Below are 12,852 nucleotides of genomic sequence, written 5' to 3'. Positions count from 1 at the left end.
ATTATTTCTTCATATAAATTCTTGCCTCCTTTTTCATTGGTCCTCTTGATGGTGTCCCATAAGTACCTTAGGCTTTCTTTACTTTCCTTCATTCTTTTTTCTTTTTGTTCCTCTGACTCAATAATTCCATGACTTGTATTTGATTTCACAGATTCTTTCTTCTGCTTAATCAAATCTGCTGCTGAATCCCCCTAGTCAATTTTCCTATTCAGTTACTGTATTTCCTATTCAGTTCTTCTTCCCCCAAATTTCTGTTTGGTTCTTTTTTTTATAATTTCTATCTTTTTGTTGATTTTGTCCATGCATAGAGTTCCTGATTTTGTTAAGTTATCTATCTGTGTTCTCTTATAGCACATGGAACTTCTTTAAGATGGTTGTTTTCATTTTTTGGGTCAGGTATTTCATAGATCTCTGTATTTTTAGGGTCTATTTATGTGGATTTATTTTGTTCCCTTGATTGGTCCTGTTTCTTCTTATGCCTTGTTATTTTTTTGCAGGGATTTGGGCATTTGAAAAAACAGACATCTCTACCAGTCTTTAAGAACTGGCTTCATACAAGGAAAGACCTTCACGAATCTGCCTGGATTGAGATTCTGGGAGCTTCTCTAATCTTTTCTGGGGATGCATCTACTCTTGTCTTGTGTGAATAAGTTCACAATTAGAAAAGTTTGCTGGTTTCTTTTTCTTGAGCTCATAATCTCTTACTCCCTCTGGTGTCTGTTTATAGTACTGTAGGTTCTCTTGTACTGCAACAAGCCACTGAACTCTCCTTCGTTCTCAGCTGCTCCCAGTCGTTCAAAGTTTGACAGTTCCCCATCAATGCTCTAAGTCAAACAAGACAGAAACCAGTATCTCACCAGCCCTCTGAAAAACCAGAATGGTGGATGTATGTTCCACTCTTATCTTTCCCTCCCAAGGAAGAAGCTGCAAGTTGGGCGTTTTCTCCCAATTGTGCTGGGCTAGGGGAAGGACTATTTGCTGGTGAAATGCAATCATTTTCTCACTTATTTCAATGCAGCTGTTCTTGGCTTTTTGCTTCCTTGGTGGCACTGTGACTTTTTAGATGGTTTCTGAAGTTCTGACAAAGGCTTTTTGAACCATAGATTGTTGTTAAATCAGTGTCTCTGTGGGGGGAATGAGGTCTGTGGCTTCCTATTCTGTCACATTGCTCAATTGTGTATTTTTTCTTCTCTGGTTGCAATTAAGGTTTTATCTTTGTTTTTGCTTTTTATGGTTTGAATATGATATTCCTAAGTGTGGATTTGTGGGTATTTTTCCTGCTTTGTTTTCTCTGAGTTTCTTGGATCTGTAATTTGATGTGTCAGTAATTTTGGAAAAGCCTCAGTCATTATCTCTGAAACTATTTCTTCTGTGTCATTCTTTTCTTCCCCATCTAGCATTCCAATTACATAAGTTAGACCATCAATATTTTCCCACAGCTTTTGGATACTTTGGTCTGGATATCTTTCCAACTCTTTTTTCTTCTTTGTGTTTCAGTTTGAGCCATTTCTACTTCCCTATCTTCAAGGTCACTAGTTCTTTCCTCAGCTCTGTCAAGTCTATTAATGAGTCCATTTAAAACATTCTTTATTTATGTTAATTTTTTATTTATAGTACTTCCATTTGATTCTTTCTTATGTTTTCCATCTCTCTGTTGAAATTACCTATTTAATCTCACATGTGTCTACCCTTCCCATTATAGCCTTTAACATATTAATCATCATTATTTTAAATTTCCTGTCTGATAGTTTCAACATCTGTGTCATATTCGGGTCTCGTTATGATGATTTGCTTTGTCTCTTCAAATGGTGTTTTTTGTTTCTTTTTGTATGCCTTATGGTTTTGCTTTGTTTTTAAACCAGACATGTTATATAAAACAGTTGATACTGAAGTCATTTCATTATTTCTAATTATGTTGGGTATAACGTTTTATTCTTTCACTAGTTTTTTATGGTGGTAGTTCAGATCAATTTTAGAAAACACTTCTTTTTCTAACATTAGTATTTAAATCTATACATCTCCCTATAGGCACTGCTTGGCTTTGTCTCACAAATTTTGATATATTGTTTTATGCAAGTAATCATAATCATTCAGGTAAAATGTTTTCTTATTTCTCCCATGATTCCTTCTTTGTACCTTTGGTAATTTACAGGCATATTGTTTAATTTCCAAATATTTGGGGATACTTCAGATATCATTTTCTTATTGATTTCTAATTCCACATTCATTTTCCCACTACTTAGCATGGCTGGGAATTTATTAGATGTCAGATCGTATGAATTTTACATTGTTGAGTACTGGATGTTTTTGTATTTATACAAATATTCTTGAGCTTTGTTCTGGGATGCAGTAAAGTTATTTTGAAATGGTTTGATCCTTTCAGGTCTTGCTTTTAAGATTCATTAGGTGGGGCTGGAGCAGTGCTCAGTCTAAGTCCCCTCATTTCCCATTTCTGAGGTAAGACTCTTCTGTGAATTAACCCAGCACCCCACGAATCATGTAGTTTTCTAGTCTGGATCTTAGGCGCAGGCATCATCCCTGGCCCTGTGTCAACACTAAACAGTTACCTCTAATCCTTTCAGGTGGGTCTTTCCCCAGTTTAAGGCACTGTCTCCACACGCATGTGTCATTCACCAACCAGATAAATACTTGAGTGGGATCCCCAGCAGATCTCTGAAGCTCTCTTTCTGTGTACGTCTATCTTCTTCACTACTTTTGTAACAAGCTGAACAGAAGTGACTCCATTCTGTTAAACTTCTAAGTTAAAAAGTATTTTTTTTCTATTACTCTTGTAACCCGAACCACATAGCTTGCAGCTGGACATTAGAATACAATGATTTTTGTCCACATGATGCTAGAACATAATGACTTTTGCTCACACTATACACAGAATAATTATAAAAGAAATTATTAACCCAGGTGGCCATTCTTTACTGGCTTACTAACTAGATCTTTTTGAGGTTAACAGGAACTGAACCCGTGACTTAACTTCATGGAGGATGGTCACCATGAATCAGCTCCCACCCAAGAAGTTCTTTGATGTTTATCTGCAATTTTCCTGCACATCCTTGTTAATATCACCATGCATCAACCCCTTACCACATGTCCCTATAAAACCCCTTGGAAAGTCTGGGAGAGGTGGAGATGGTCTTTGAGACATAGGTCTACCATTTCCCCAGGCTTCCAGCTTCCTGATTAAAGGCTACCTTTCCTTACACCAACACTTGTCTCTCCATTATTGGTTATTGAGTGGTGAGCAAACAGAACTTCGGGGTTTTGGTAACACTTTCTCCCATAAACTCCAAATGCCTTAATGTCCTTCCTATCTCATTCCTATCCCCTCAACTCAGGGAGTTGCCAGGGTTCTATCCAGGTCCCATTCTCTGTGCCAGAGCCTGGAAACTCCCTCAAGGCAGCAAGATGAGGCAGTTTTAGGGCACTTTATTTGTTTCCCTTTTCTCAGGGTCCTTCACTGCCTGATGCCCAGTGTCGTGAAGCCATCACTTCATGCATCTTGTTCATTTTTCAGCAGGAGGATGAATTTAGTCTCTGTTACTCTATTCTGGCCAGAAGAAAACATCAAGATAGTTGATATTTGACAAAGACTTAGAGGCAATTCACTGAGGAAAGGAAAGTCTTTGCAACAAATGGTGCTGGAGCAGCTGGATTTCCACATGGAGAAAATGGAACCTCAATCTCTACCTTATATCACACACAAACATTAACTCAAAATGGATCACAGACCTAAATGTAAGAGGCAAAACTATAAAGTTTCCAGAAACAAACATAGGAGAAAAGGCTTTATGAACTAGGCAAGTGTAAAGATTTCCTAAATAGGACACATATGCTTCAACTATAAAAGAAAAAAACGTGATAAATTGGACTTTATCAAAAATAACAGTTTCTTCTCACCAAAGACACTAAGAAAATGAAAAAGCAAGCCACAGACTAGGAGAATATAGTCTCTCTCAGATAGATAGATAGATAGATAGATAGATAGATAGATAGATAGATAGATAGATAGACAGACAGACAGACAGACAGACAGACAGACAGATAGATAGATAGATAGATAGACAGATAGATAGATAGACAGACAGACAGATAGATAGATAGATATTGTATTAGTCCAATTCTGTTGCTTATAACAAAATAGCTGGAACTGGATGATTTAGAAAGAGAACAAAATTGATCATTTACAGTTTCGGAAGCTGGGAAGTCCAAAGTCCAGGGAACACAGCTGGTGAGAGTCTTGTTTGGTGGTGGTTTTACAGCAATGCAGGAGTCTCACATGGCAGAAACGGTAAACAGAGAAAGAGCGACTCTCACGTGCTTTTCTTTTAAAGCCCTCAGAACCACACCCCTAACCACCATTATTAATCCATTCACTACTGCACGGTCCTACAGTCCAATCACCTCTTCAAGGCTCCACCCTTCAGGGACTTCCCACCCTCTTAACACTTTCACAGTGGGGATCAAGCCTCCAACACATTAAACTTTTGTGGGGACACAATTCAATCCATAATAGATATAGATAAATTTCAATATGTATATATTTTACATATATTCAGATATATATGAGGGTACTTCAAAAAGTTCATGGAAAGATTCTTTTAATTCTCTTTTGCCACAAACTTTTTGAAGTACCCCCTTATATATATGTATGTGTGTGTGTATGACTTTTACCCAGAATGTGTAAAGAACTTACACAAATAATAAAAAATAAACAACAATAAAGATGGGCAAAAGACTTTGGTAGCAGGGCAACTTGGTTGTGATTTAGATCTCTGTGGGACACAAATCTATGTCAGCATTGCGTATACAGAGTGCCTGCTCAGAGTGAATTATTGCTAGTAAAAGTTTATAAACAACAATGTACATGTACCTGCTAAAGTATACAACTCAAATAGACATTTCAGGGTGTTCTCACCTGTGATGCCCAGAAAAGACAAATAAATTTGTTCGGAAAAAGCTAACGGAAGTTAACTATAAGTAAATCTACCCAAAAGGCAGCTTACATTCATATACTATCATGAGGCTCAGTGAAGTTTCATTTATGGCTGGGAAAATGAGAAGCACCAGCTCTAACTAACTGGGGCCTCCAGCATTGCCACGCTCCTGACTCTTCAGACATGCTTGTGCCCTTTGCTGTCAACTAAAAGGCATTTATGGAGATATTTGGATCTGAAAGTATATCCTGGGATCCTTGAAGTAGCAAATTGAGTTTCAAACTGATCTCACAGTCCATTTGATTAGAGGATGAGATCAGATATTGGCCAGAGGAGCAAAGCATGCAATCTTTGGTGCCTGCAGGACAGAGAATTGTTGCTGTATTAGTACAGTATAAAAACTATATCATGAAATGGCAATAATTTTGATTACACATACAAGAAAGAGAAATGTTGACTTGGTTACTGTTCATTGCCTTAGACATTTTCTGGAGCAAAAAAATCCAATGACAAAAATCAGTAAGATTTGGAAAGAGGCCAAATATGTGCCAAGAGAAATACGTATTCATCACTGAAGCAGACCTGTCCCAAAATCCCACCACAGATAGGCTGACATGGATGATAACATTTGGGACTGTAAAAGGAAAAGGCAGAGCCTGAGGTCTCCAAGTTTCAACTCAAATGAAAGGGATGGCAAGACATATTATGTAGCTTTTCCATAGCTTAACATTTTTTCTAGGTTAAAATCACAGTGTGGTCGAATATATGAATTTTGTAAAAGGGGAAATTTGGATGGTTAAGTGACTAGGAATCCATGAATACAACTTTTTTTCCTGCATTTGTTTATCAGTCAATATATGGTTTTATTTCTGCATAATGGCTTTTTTTACATTTGATACTAGAAAAAAGCAATTTATTACTCTACGGCCAGAAACCTCCACTTTTTTACCAGAGGTGGGAAAGGGGAGGAGGAGGGAGGCAAGGGAGAAATTGATTAATGGATATAAAGAATGATTATGTTTTGTAATGATGAATATGCTAGCTATCCTGATTTGTTCATCACATATCGTACACATGTATTGATATTCAACTCTGTACCCCACGAATATGTATAATCAATTACATTTCAATTTTAAACACAAGAAAAAATTTTAAAAACAAATGAAAGGATGGTACTACAAAGCAGTTCTGGTCACACATGCTGTAGCTGGGTTCTACACCTTGCCCCCATCACTACCATCTTGTAACATGCAAGCCCAGAGGACTTGACATGAGTACAAAGGAGGAAAGAGGGCAAGGTAGGCCTACAGACACCATAGTGCGGCACTGTATTTGAAACTGCTGGGCTCCCTCTAACCTCCAACCCGCTCAGAGATGACCCCCACCACAGAGCATGCAAGAGAGAAAGAGCAGGTGACCTGCTGGTTGCTCACAGTGCTGGATGAGAATGCAAAATGGCGTTAGTCACAGAGCAGCTATGAAATATCAACGGCTGCTCGGCTGCTCAAAGTGACCCTGACATCACAGGTAGGAACTTGGAAAGGTGCTTGAGCCTATGTGTGTGGGAGTAACCTGAACAGCCCACCAAGAACTCTGACAAAGTCAGCTGGAGGCTGCACAAGCTCATTGCTAATGTTAGAGGGGCCACTCAGCTCCTGGCTGAGGCTCCCCAAAATCGATATTGAACTTACAGGTCTGGCTGCCTGCCCCCAGACAAAAACACCCCAAACAAGCCAAAAACGAAATGTTGGTGAAAATGGAAGTCAGCTTTATTCAAATATACCAGTGACCTGAGGAGAGATGTTAGACCAACCCATCTCTCTGGTAAACCTGAAGGAGAATGGCCGGGTGTATCATGGGAGCCCCAGATCTGCAAGGGCGTTCGCATAGTGTTCCCCTATTTCAAAGAACCCACCCCGGCCAACAGGTAGAGACATCAGTTTATTAGACTTATGGGAGGTGCTGATAGTGGCCAGTACTGCCGCAGGGTACAGGGTAGTACAACAGTTACATAGTGAACAGATCAAAGGAGAGGTGTAAATCATCTGTATGCTTAAGTGTAGACCCTCACCCCACTCAGAGTGCAGGAGATCTGGCTGAGTAGACAAGTTAACTTACTTGCTACCCTCCTGGCACCAGAGCAGTTTAACATTAGTGTGCTAACTCATTTACGTGCTAATTAATTTACTCAGGGCTTGTGCTTCCTACAGTTCTCTGTTTGTCTTAGAGGAGACATGCCTTTCCTTGGGTAAACTACCTTGGCCAGGGGTGGTTTCCCAGCGTGGAGGAGGAACTCTGGTATGTAGAGGGAGGGGGAAATAGGTCTATGTCCAGCACGTACCTTACACCAGACTAAAGCCATCTCAAAGACTCAGGTTTACTGAGGGGTTTTTAAAGTGGGGGTTGAGGGAATGGAACCTGGGAAATGAAAAGCAGGAGGGAAGGGGATGTGCAGGGGCCAGGTGCAGTCTCGCCAAGACTCAACTGGTTTCTGCACCTGTCCTTATTGTTATCACATGGCCCTGCTGGAGGGGTGGAATTAGCATAGCTTTAATGATGTCTTTCCTTGGTTTCCCAGGTGTCTGTATAGTATGTGCAAATCGGCAGCTCCAGGGAGATCAGGGGTGTTTACAGCGTTCCTTTCATGAGATACTTCTTTATCCTGGCAGATAGCCTAATGCCTAAGTGTTCAACCCGTGAACAGGTGTCCCTCTTAGAGGAAACTTGTTTATACTGGCAGATATTCTCATGGCTCTTATCTGACCTGAGTCCAGTTTATTCCTACCAAGATAGCCACTCTTTATTATTTTTTTATTTATTTATTTATTTAAAAGATGACCGGTAAGGGGATCTTAACCCTTGACTTGGTGTTGTGAGCACCACGCTCAGCCAGTGAGCGAACCGGCCATCCGTATATGGGATCCGAACCCGGGGCCTTGGTGTTCTCAGCACCACACTCTCCCGAGTGAGCCACGGGCTGGCCCCAGATAGCCACTCTTTAGGAGAGCCCTGACTGGGAGGAGAGTTAGGTTCAGGTGTGTTGGTCAGGTGAGACACAGAGGAGACAGCACAACAAAACCCATGACATAACGGAAGCATTACTGTATTACAGATCCATGAGAGAAGAGGGTAGCATGCCTCACAGAGCCAGTGGGAAGGGGGGAGCCATCCAGGACACACCCACTCAGCCAGCAGGTGGGGAACAAGAGAGAAAGAGAGAAGGGTCTGTGGGTCAAAGCCTTTATTGGGGTCCAGTGCACTACCCAAGCAGGTTCCCCATGGGCAGTTCTAACTGGTGGGTTTACTGGTGGGTTTACGAGTTCTGTGGGGCCATGCTGTGACTGAGAGGTGGTCACTGCAGTATATCTGCTTAATCCGTGTGGGGCACGGGAGTCAAAGTGGTAGTCAAGTAGATTGTATCTAGCTCATAGGGAGGTGGTCACCAGGAGGCAGTTGTATAAGGCAGAAATCTGGATTAACCACTTTGAGGAACTGGAAGGAGGTAGAGAACTGGAAACTGTATCAAGGGTGACTGAGCCCTGCTTCTGGGATAAGAAAGTCCAATTTATTTTCAAAATGGATGCTGAGATGGATACAAAGAATAAATACATTTTGTAATGATGAATATGCCAACTATCCTGATTAGATCATCACATATCGTATACAAATACTGATAGTGAACTCTGTACCCCACTAATACATATAACCAATTATGTTTCAACTAAAAAAAAGGGTGCTAAGATGACATAAAACTGTAAGAATTCGCTACACCCTGCACATGCACAAAAAAAGAGGTCATGTAAGCACAGACCCAGATGGTGGCCGCCTACAAGCCAAGAGAAGAGGCCTCTGAATTAACCCTACCTTGCCAGCACCTTGACCTTGGACTTTCCAGCCCCAGAACTGTGAGAAATAAATTTCTGTTGTTTAAGCCACCCAGGCTATGGTAGCTCAAGCAGACCAGTACATCTAACCTACAATCAGCGTGGGTATTTGCCCAAGAGAAATGAAATCTACACCCAGCAAAAGACTTGTACACTAATGTTCATAGCAGCTGTATTCATAATAACTTTGAAACAATTCAAATATCTGTCAAGTGAATAAATTGTTGTATATTTGTGCAATGAAATACTACATATCAATGAAAAGAAAGAACTACCGATACACGGAACATTATACTATTGATTCCATTTATATGAAGTTTTAGAACGGCAAGCTAATTTGTGGTGAAAGAAATCAGAACAGTGGCTGCTTCTGGGTGAGTGGTTTTCACTGGGAATTAAGGTTCAGGAACTTTCTGAGATATGGGAATGTTCCATGTCTTGTTTGGGGTCAAACAAATTTATCAACATTTATAGAAATGTACACTTAAAGTCTTCATTTACTATATATTTTTTAAAGTGTTGGGAGAAAATAAAACAATGAGCACCACTAATGTGTAGCTGTGACTATTTGAAGTTGCTGTTCTGGCCAATTAGTGAGCCCTCCTGTGGATGAATGTTGAGCAGAGCTGATCAGCATGGATGTGAGCAGGCAAGCCCATTGCAGTTGGCTCTGGTTGGTTGTATCCATTTTGAAATATTTTTCACATCACCTCTTGCTGAGAGTAGTGTGTGTGTGCATGTGTGTTCATGTGTGTTCACGTGTGTGCACATGTTCCATCTTAAGCATTCTCTGTCTATATATATATATAATTTTTTTTTTTTTTTTGCCAGAGCCCTCTTTTCTTTGCTCTTACCATACACTCTGTCTCAAAAGCAGGACATTATTTGACAATGTATGTGGAATGGATGAGGAGGGATTGTTAAAAGACATTACCATCACCCCCTAACTGCTGAAATATCTGGTTTCAGAGCTCCCTAAGGGCCTGTATACCCCATTTCTAACACAACACTCAACTGTTACCAGAAATAAGACTAAAGGCAGAGAAGCCCTGGGTCTAATCAGGAAATAAATGGCAAAACAATCATTTCAGTTGCTCTATGGTGGGGTACCCCAGAGAATTTTATACCCCTGGGCACTGCACTGTTTTAAGAGTCCTCTGGATAGTGGGAGGAGGGGTATTTGAAGGGGACAAAGGAGAGGGAAGAGAAGAACACCTCTTATGCAAGGACAATACAAATGGAAATAGAGGCCTAGAAACTCATTTCCTTAAAACTCTTAATAACTATATGCCCCCTGGAAAAGTCTTCATGTATCCCCAGGCATCTGCAAACCCTAGAGAAACCCACAGAGAGGCACACCAGTATGTACAGAATGCTTATAGCATTGTGCTTTTTAAAGCTATTATCAGGAATATTTAACTATTTTATGGAATGATGTGTTGCACAATTCTAGAATTGCAATAAAGCCAAATGAGATCTTTAAAAATAATAATAAAAAAAGTTATTATTACTGTTATCTGAAAAAAATTTTTTATTTGAATTTTTTTTTAAAAGACCTTTAGACAGAGTCGGTATCTTGTCTATTATAAGCCATTACATCAATGACAGATAAAGGATTTTTAGTTTATTTTCATTTGTTTCCTCTGTTTCTCATTCTTCTTTCTTCTCTTGCCTTCCTGTGGGTTACGTGAACATTTTTTAGGATTCCATCTAGATTTATTTACTGTGGTTTTAGGTATATCACTTCAAATGTTTTTCTTAGCGGTTGTTCTAGGAATAACAATATACATACTTAACTTATCACAGTCAGCAAAATGTAGAAACCTTACTTCTATTTAGGTCCCTTTGCCTCCCCACTTTTTAAATATAGTTGTCTTAAGTATTTCCTTTATATACATTAAACATGACATCAAATGGTGTTATACTTTTTGCTTCAACCATCACATATGACTTAAGAAACTCATAAGTAGGATAGTCTATTTTATCTGTCTCTATTTTTACCCGTTCCAGTGTCCTTTTTTACTTTCTGCAGTTCCAAGTCTATTTCTGCTATCATTTACTTTGCTGAGAGTATTTCCTTTTAAAGCATATTTTAAAGGTAGGTCTGCTAGCAATAAATACTCTTAATTATCCTTTGTCTGAAAATTTCGTTCTTTCCCTTTTATTCCTGAATTTTTGCTGAATGTAGAATTCACCACAGTTGACAGTTTTCTTTCTACCTGAGAAAAATGTATTACTTTCTTCTTGTTTCCATGGGTTCAGATGAGCAGAAGTTATAGTTTTTCTGTTGGTGTTTGGTTGGAGTAGGGTGGGTACTTCCAAAAAGGTTCTCTGTGTTAGAGAGCTTTTTGTTTGTTTGTTTGTTTGTTTGTTTGTTTTTCTCTGTGCTTGTCTTAGTTTGTTCAAGCTATCACAGACTGAATGGCTTAAACAACAAACACTTATTTCTCATAGTTCTGGAGGCTGTAAAGTCCAAGATCAAGGTGCCTAAAGATCCAGTGTCTGGTGAGGGCCCACTTCCTGGTTTGCAGATCATGGTCTTCTCATCGTATCCGCACGTGGTGGAGAGTAGAGAGGAAGCAAGCCCTCGTGTCTCTTCCTATAAGGGCACTGACCCAATTCATGAGGGCTCCAACCTCATGACCTGTTACCTACCAAAGGCCCCACCTCCTAATACCACCATACTGGGGGTTAGGATTTCAGAATATGAGTTTTGGGGAGACACAGACATTCAGTCCATAACTACCTGTTGACAATTCTGGGTTGGAAGTTTCTGCAACACCTTAGCTGGGAGATATGGGAGGTGACAAGAAAATGAAGGAATTTACCGCTGTGTTGTTCTTCTGCTCCAAAGTCCCAGACAGTTTGTCTTCTTCTTTCCACATTTCAGAGTCTTTCTATGCTTGTTTGTTGTGTTATCTCCAGGTTTTTTAGTTGTAAGAGGGATGACCTGGGAGGAATGCACTTTTCCACTTTAGCTCAAACCCCAGACATACAATTTTTTCCAACATTTTATTTTATTTTATTTTAAAAGATGACCGGTAAGGGGATCTTAACCCTTGACTTGGTGTTGTCAGCACCACGCTCACCCAGTGAGCAACCGGCCATCCCTATATGGGATCCGAACCCGTGGCCTTGGTGTTATCAGCACCACACTCTCCCGAGTGAGCCACAGGCCGGGCCCCAACATTTTATTATGAACATTTTCAAACGCAAAGTTAAAAGACTTTTGCAGTGAACACTCATATACAGTTGTCCCTCAGTATCTGTAGGGGATTGGTTCCAGGATCCCCTTCCAATACCAAAATCCACAGATGCTCAAGTCTCTTACATAAAATGGTGTAGCATTAGCATGTAACCCACACACATCCTCCCATATACTTTAAATCATCTCTAGATTGTTTATAATACCTAATACAATGTAAATGCTATGTAAATAGTTGTTATACTGTACTGTTTTAAAATCTGAATTATTTGTTATTATTGTAATATTTTTGTTTCTTTTTTTTTGGTTTTTGGGGGATTTTTTTTTAAACCATAGTACAGTTTATTTCAGATGTTACTTTGTACATCATGATAACATAAATTTTCAATCTTAGCAAACTACCAAATGAACTCTTGACTCCTGCCCCTCCCTCAAAACTGCTGCTGCTCTCTAGCATTCCCACTGTAGTACACAGAACCTTCATCCTGCTATTCCTTAATCAAGAAATGAAATATTATTCCTGTTGACATTTTATTCTCCCTCACTGTGTGCCAATTTTGAATTCATTATGTTATTTTTTTTCTTTTCTTTATTTATTGATTCTTTTTTTAATATATATATTTTTATTGGTTATGAATATTCATGAGATACAAAGCTGATTGTTACCACTCGGGCCCAAGATGTGAAGGCCAGATTCATGCTGGCAGCATGCCCATTACCACAAATAGCATTTGTACCCCATGTCCCCCACCCAATTAGCCCCAGCCTCCCCTTCCCCTTTCCCACCCTCTGAACTTTGTAGCCCAAAGAATGT

The sequence above is a fragment of the Cynocephalus volans genome, chromosome 2 (assembly GCF_027409185.1).
Source record: "Cynocephalus volans isolate mCynVol1 chromosome 2, mCynVol1.pri, whole genome shotgun sequence".
Classification (NCBI taxonomy): Eukaryota; Metazoa; Chordata; class Mammalia; order Dermoptera; family Cynocephalidae; genus Cynocephalus; species Cynocephalus volans.
This window is presented reverse-complemented; position numbering follows the sequence as displayed.